Source organism: Corvus brachyrhynchos, unplaced genomic scaffold, assembly GCF_000691975.1.
Source record: "Corvus brachyrhynchos isolate BGI_N302 unplaced genomic scaffold, ASM69197v1 scaffold707, whole genome shotgun sequence".
NCBI lineage: Eukaryota > Metazoa > Chordata > Aves > Passeriformes > Corvidae > Corvus > Corvus brachyrhynchos.
In genome coordinates this window covers 6,352-13,624 of record NW_008239064.1, presented here as the reverse complement: position 1 = coordinate 13,624, position 7,273 = coordinate 6,352, and the positions used below count along the sequence as shown (strand labels likewise).

The window sequence follows — 7,273 nt, the reverse complement described above, 5'->3', positions numbered from 1 at the left end:
AGGAGACCAAAGGGAGGACTCGAACACTTTCCCAGGTTTTTCCTCTACAGCGAAAGATTTTACCATTTAACATTATTTTCCTTTCCCGTGTGCTTGTTAAATAAATAGTTTTATCTTCTTCACTTTCCTTCGAGGAAAATTTATTTTTTTTCCCGAACCTGGTGGGGGGAGGGGTGGTTGTGCCTTCTCTCAGAGTATATATATATTTCTAAATTTGGCCAAACCGGAACACCGGTTCAGGTGGGACGGAGTTTCTTGTCTCCTCTTACTAGTACTCCAAAAGGAGAGGTGTTTCATGAGAAGATGAAGTGGTGACAGGACTAAAGAGTTGTTGTTCTTCACTGCATCAATTGTTGACATGGTTTTATCTTGATAAGTTTTAAGATATTTAGGTTTGCATATGTTTTATATGTTTGTTGCAAGCAATGTTTTAAAATTTTTTTACTTCCTCTCTGGTTGCCACAGTGGGTGGAAAATATTTCTCCCTCAATTTAGTTTTGGGAGCTCACATAGGATTTCATATGATTATGGAATCAAATTTGTGTACCTCTTCCTACCTCCTCAGAGCAAAGCATAAAATTACTATACCGAGGGAAGCTCATGTAGAAATGGTAAGCGATGTGTAAAGCATAATTGTGCCAAAGAAGGGGATGTTGAACTGTTGATGAACCCTGGAAGAAGGGAGAAAGTTTGTTTCAGCTGTAGAGAAAGAAGGCATAAGTGGTTAAGCTGACAAAAAAAAGAAGAAAGATTTGGGGTTTGAGAACCAATGAAGGGTTTGGTAAAGTTGGAAAAGTATTTGGTCTGAACCCAAGACCCTGACTGAAACAATATGTGGAGGAGGTTGGAACAACTCAAGTTTTGTTATATCTTTGCTCCAGGCACCAGAGCTGAGATTCCTATGCAGCCCATGGAGGCCCACGGGGGATACAGAGATCCACCTGTAGCCTGTGGAGGACCCCCCGCCAGAGCAGGTGGATGCCTAGAGGAGACTGTGATCCTGTGGGAGACCAGTGGAGAGAGGGACCCTGTCCCCAGGCTGGAGCAGCCTGTCCTTGAAGGACTGCACCCCGTGGAAGAGTGACTCACACTTGTCTTGGGGTGACTTTATGATGTGTATCCCCTATTGCTGCTCTATGCCCAGAAATTAATTTTTTGCCTTTCTGTGCCTTTAAACTGAGCCTGAGAGGGGGGAGAGGAAAAAAATACCGAGCGAACTTTCAAAGCAGTTGTTCAAGGACACACACACTCCTCTGCATCCTGCCATGGCGAGAGGTGCAGGGGAAGCACCCTGCTTGCTTTTTAGCCAGTTTTCGGCCCTTTTTCTCCAGAGAGAGACAGAGAGTTGAACTTTGTTTTTCCTGGGACTTTGAGTTTTTTCTCTTCTTCTTTTTTGGACTGTTTCAACATCAGAACACATCGGGAGAGTTCTTCATCAAGGCCCCGGAGGTGGGCCCACCATGACCCAGCTCCAAGGAGAGGGAGAGAGACTATGGAAGGACTCTGAAATTTCCTCAGGTTTCTCTCCACACTGAGAGGTTTCATTATTTAGCATTATTATCCCTTTCCTGTGTGTTTGTTAAATAAATAGTTTTTATCTCTTTCACTTTCCTCAGAGGAAAATTTCTTTTTTCCCAAACCTGGTGGGGGAAGAATGGTTGTAACATGCCTTCTATCAGAGAATATTTTTCCTCCAAATTTGTCCAAACTAGCACACGCTGCAGCAGTTCACGGGGAGCTGCTGCTCATGAGATGGAGTCATGTTGGAGATGCTCGCAGAGAACTGCCTCCCATGGGAGGGACCCCACAGGGCAGCAGGGGAAGGACTCCTCTCCCCGAGCAGCAGAAGCAGCTATGGGTGATGAACTGACCATAACCCCCATTCCCTATCTCCCTGTGCTGCTGGGGTAGGAGGTAGAGCTGGGAAAGAAGGAAGGGTGGGGGGAAGGTGTTTTTAATGGTTTATTTTACTTCTCATTATCCTGCTCTGATTTTGTTAGTAATAAATTCACCTTATATCTCTAAGTTGATCCTGTTTTGCCTTTGATGGTAATTGATGAGTGTTTTCTCCGGGTCCTTATCTCAACCCATGAACCCTTTGTTAAATTTTCTCTCCTCTGTCCAGCTGCAGAGGGGAGTGAGCAAGCAGCTTTTGTGGGTGCCTGGCATCTGGCCAGCATCAACCCACAACACCCATGGTGGTCACTGACTTTTCCCTCTTTCCTTGGGTACAGGTTCTGGGGATCCCCCTGAAACCTGGTTGGTGGGAGGGATAAGGGTGATAATCTGGGACATATATATTTTTTTGGGTTATAATGATACCTGGATTTGTAAGATTACGGACCCCAAAAGGCAAGGCAGCCTAACTATTCGAAATTGATCTATCCTTAAAGTCTGTATTTTTTGACAAGGAGTGCAATACATTGCAATATCAATAAACAATAAATAATCTGAAATTGAACACACCATGCTATTTTGGAGCTCATCTTAAAAGTCCAGCAAGTATCAAAAATGGTTTTGTTAAATTGCCTAATGTTTGAGATGTTATTACTAAATGAACAAGGAATATGTAAAATGCCATACCTCACTGAAGAAAAATACCGTGCCAACAAACACGAAGGAAATCACTGGCACACTGATTGCAATGTTCCACACCCTGCCTCTAGAACCCCCAACCCAGTTCCTGAGTAGCCAGATGACTAGAAGTCCTGCCTGGGGGAAGGGCCCAGGAAAGCCAAAGGGTACTTGCACCAAGACACAAGGCAAGCACGTCTTGACCCTACCTCGTCTTGGAATTTCTATCAGCTGAACATCCCTGGAACTAGGAGTGGCAGATATATTTGCTCTATTCTATATCTCCTGTCTCTTTCTCTTTCTTCTTTTTCTTCTAATTCCCTCTTCTCAGAGTTCTAAATAACTTAGAATTGGATGGGCTTGGAGTTTGCTAAGTTGAATGGGCTAAGTTAATGCTTTGAGAAGTGTTTTATGTTGACTGAATGCTGGTCTAACCTTTTGCCAACGTTCTCTGATTTTCTGAAGTTTTTTTTGTTGTTTTGACCTCTTGAGAATATCTTGTTGGTATTTCTCCCGTGCATCTAACTCAGAGTATATAAAAAAACCATAAGCCCTTTTAAAAGGCTTGTCGAGCCAGTTTTTGGGGCCTTACACCCTCCAACACTGGCCCCCATTCATTTTTCCTTTCTCCACAGCACACTGGGTCCTGCCTGATCCTTGCACCATGTATATTCTTCTTTGATGGACATCATTATACCAGCATCTTACGTTCCAAGCAGCAAATTCTTCCACTAGAATTAGGGAGATATTATATATATTTAATATATATGTTTATATATTTAATTTCCTTGATAATTACCGAGATTTGACTTCAAATTCCGTCCAGTTTTAAGTCTATCCAGGAGAACAAAGCATCCAGCAAGTTCTCCTTCTAGCCACTTTTCCTACCGTGCTCAGCCTGATGCCTTAAGAGGCCTCCTAGACACAGAGACTAGACAGGAGTAAAGGAATAAAAGTAGGCTGTTGTCCATCTTGGGGTCCATCTTGGCAATAGCCTCTGGCTCCCCAGGGTGTACCTTTGAAGGCCTTTCAAATAAATACCTACTTTTATTCCCTTACTCCTGTCTAGTCCCTGTTTCTAGGAGGCCTCTTAAGGCATCATTGGCATAAGAGAGTCCGGGTAAGGAGACTTGCCTTGTTTTTAACCTCTCTCTAGCTACAAAACTTGAGCAATACAACATTTGTGTGGTCAAACCATGTAGGAGCTTGGGTGGGTTGGACGGTCGGGACGGACGGAGACGAGAGATCTCTGAAGTCAGATCTTGGAACGTGGTTTATTGCAAAGGTAATTGTCACTAACCAATCTAATACAAGATACAAATCCTATAGCATTTACATACAGCCTATAAGAGTTCTTATATTACCATAGAGTGTTACATCTTAACTTCTAAAAACTACTCTTTGGACCCCTTCTGCTGAGCTAGTAGGGTCTGCTCTGACCCTTGGACCTGCTTGCAAGCAGAGGGTATTGTTCCATCAAGAGGGGATTACCTTCAGTCGGCCATACCATTGTTTTCCAGTTGTTCAGTAACTAAGACTTGGTATTTCAAAAGTGGCTTTCATTTCGATGTTGCCTGTAGTTTTCATATTCCCAAAATCTTTTGTCAGGCAATCATATTTATAAGGCTTTCCTGTTTCATCTTCCCCAACACCATGCCCCCGTTCTGATGAACAACTAAGATATTAGACACAGTCCTACTCGTCATTTTTTGCACACACTGAAGTATACAAGGTACTGCTACTAAAACTATAAGTATTACTACTAGAATAATCAAGCCTATTTTACAGAGTTCCCTTAGCCAGGGTGCAAAGCTCCAACCGTCAAACAAACTGTCTAGCCAGGACGGGTCATCTGTTGTAATTTGGTTAGCTAGGTCCCTTAGGTTTTGTAGCTGTTTGTGAATGGAAACAGAATGATAGGATAAGTTCATACAGCAAAACCAGAAAGCTAACAGAATTTCAGCTATCAAAGCACATCATTTAAGTCAGGCATGTGTGAGTGCTTTGATGAATCAAAATATTTCCATGGCTGAATGAGTCCCCCAGAGCCAGCACCAGTGCTTGCTATAGCTGCTGATGGACACTTGATTTGGATGGATCGATTCCCAGGGCTTGAGAAAGGAGTGTTTTTCCCCCTGCCTGATAAGCACAGGCAAGGGTCCAGCTCACCAGGCTTTTTTCTCATTTATAGGATCATAGAATCCCAGGATGGTTTTGGTTGGAAGGGACCTTCAGTATCATCTCATTCCAACACCCCTGCCATTGGCAGGGACACCTTTCACTAGACCAGGTTGCTCAAAGTCCCATACAACATGGACTCTAACACTTCCAGGGATGGGACATCTATCACCTCCCTGGACAACATGTGCCAGTGCCTCACCACCCTCACAGTCAAGAATTTCTTCTGAATATCTAATCGAAACCTCTCTCTGTCAGTTTTAAGGCATTGCCCCATGTCCTATCCCTCCATGCCCTTGTCCAAAGTCCCTCTCCAGCTCTCTTGTAGCCCCTTTAGGTACAGGAAGGTGCTCTAAGGTCTCCCTGGAGCCTTCTCCAGATGGAACTGAATCATGCCACAACCGGGCCAGGAGACACTTCAGAGACAGAGTCAGAGAAGTGGGTATTTGCTTTATTCGGCGCTCCGGGTGTGTGGGGATCGCTCCTCCAAACACACACACCTGGTGCTCTCTACAACACAATATTAAGGGTTAAATTATGAATATTCATCACATTCCTTGGGACAGATGTGGTTATACAAATTATTTCTCGGAAGTCATTAGCATATGGGTCACGCATGAGCTGTGTGTCCTGGTGGTCACGCTGAGGAAGACCTCTCCTCTTCCTCGGGGGTATTTCTGGTGAAGGCCAGTAGTCATCCTCCCAGTGAACTTTTCACCTTTCTCCCTGGGCATGCGTAGTCCTTTGAGGAATGATTCAGCAGTCTCTGAGATGATCCTTGTCCCCTCTATCTTGACAAGATTAGGGTGAATTCGGCTTCTCAGGCTTTGTAATTAACATCTTCTGTCTGAACTAACATTTGCTGTCTCTCAATAGTTAACTTGTGCTTACATGAGTTAGTTATTGACTGCCCCTTCTTCAGAACAACCCCAACTCTCTCAGTCTGTCCTCTTAGGAGAGGTGCTCCAGCCCTCTGTGTATCTTTGTGGCCTCCTTTGGACTCGCTCCAACAGGTCCACATCCTTCTTATATTGGGGGCCCCAGAACCAAACAAAATGAATCTCCCTTGCACCCACTTGCAGTGAATCTTCTTTCCAACATATGGAACCTTGGAGTGTCTGCTAGTACCCTAGAGCACCAGCACTGAAATTATGATTTTAGCTTGTGGTGCTACATGAGAAGAGTGAGAGCATGAGGTCTATGTCTCCCTATGACCTGCTGCTCAGTATATAGCAAGGCTGCCTGAAGAAGGGTTTTCTTTGCATACCTGAGGTCTCATAGCTTGAATCTGCTCTGTCTGTGTGAACTGCTGGAGTGGAAGGAGACTTCAGATACAGCCAAAATGGCCTTGTAACCTGGACTTTGAATGTTGCTTGAGAGTTCTGCTCTGAAAATAAGGTGTAAAAATGGAAGCATGGCTACAAGCTTAGCTATTCCTAATGTCCGCAAAGGATGGGAGAGTGCCAGGACCCTGCCTGCACTGCCTCTGCCCTGCCTTCAGCCTGACTTGCTCTCTCCTACCTACCCTGAATGGCTTTTCACTGCTCTGAAAAAGATGACATACCCCCAAAAGAGCAAAGTGTGTCTGTTATTGACCCCGTTTGTTTGTACCCAGTAATGATGTCAGGAAAAGGGTGTTGTTTTCTTAAGCCTCCTTTTATCCCCTTTGTTGGAAGTGCCTTTGGTGAATCTCACACGCTGGTGCTATTAGCAAAACAATTAGGTTAACAATGCCTTGGCTCCAACTGTCTGTCAAAGGCTGAATTGCAATGCAAATTAACTCGGCTTTAGCTCTTCAAAGCCAGCTTCGGGAAAGGTCCCCAGAAATCTCCATGAGAATGGAGGTCTAGGGATGGCGAGTGTGGGCTCCGTGGAATTTTACATCCAGGACCTAATGTGTTTGGCAAGGAGGGATACAAACATTGTACAGATATATTATACAAATCCTTTCAATACTTAAAGGGGGCTTAGAAAAAAGATTGGGACAGGTTTTAGCAGGGCCTAGGACAAGGAGTGATGGTTTAAGCTAAAATAGGGGATGATACCTTAAGAGGCCTCCTAGAAACAGAGACTAGACAGGAGTAAGGGAATAAAAGTAGGTATTTATTTGAAATGAAGAGCGGAAAGAACTCCACTACTAAATAAGTAGTAAAGTAGGTATGTTTTATTCCAGCTGGGACGCACGGGGGATCGCTCTTCCAAAATCATGCGTGCCGACAGCTGCATTCAGCTCGGTATTTATCGGGTTGCAAGTTCCATATTCATTAAGTTTCGCAACACGACTATACATATTCATCACCTAGCCCCACCCAGCCTCGCTTCGTATTATAATGAACCCAAAAGTCATTTGCATCTGCATTGCGCTTACGCAGTGTTGTTTGGTGTTTTTGGTAGGGGTCTCCGAGGGTCTTTTTGATGAAGTCAGGAGGTCTTCCTTGTCCTGAACTTTTCACCTTTCTCCCCTGCGCATGCTCTTTTGTACCCCTGGCCTTTGAGACTGGTTTGAGCTAGTTCGCAGGAT

The 7,273-nt window shown here is 44.3% G+C and overlaps 1 long non-coding RNA gene across 1 annotated transcript; it reads right to left on the bottom strand.

Moving 5' to 3' along the window:
* Window positions 1–1,098: 1,098 nt before the first annotated feature.
* LOC108447913 lies at window positions 1,099–5,230 on the bottom strand. The gene is made up of 3 exons (XR_001863615.1): window positions 5,139–5,230; window positions 4,916–4,917; window positions 1,099–1,123 (listed from the first exon to the last, which is right to left on the bottom strand). It is a non-coding gene; the product is annotated as an uncharacterized LOC108447913 (long non-coding RNA).
* Between the last annotated feature and the right edge of the window lie 2,043 nt (window positions 5,231–7,273).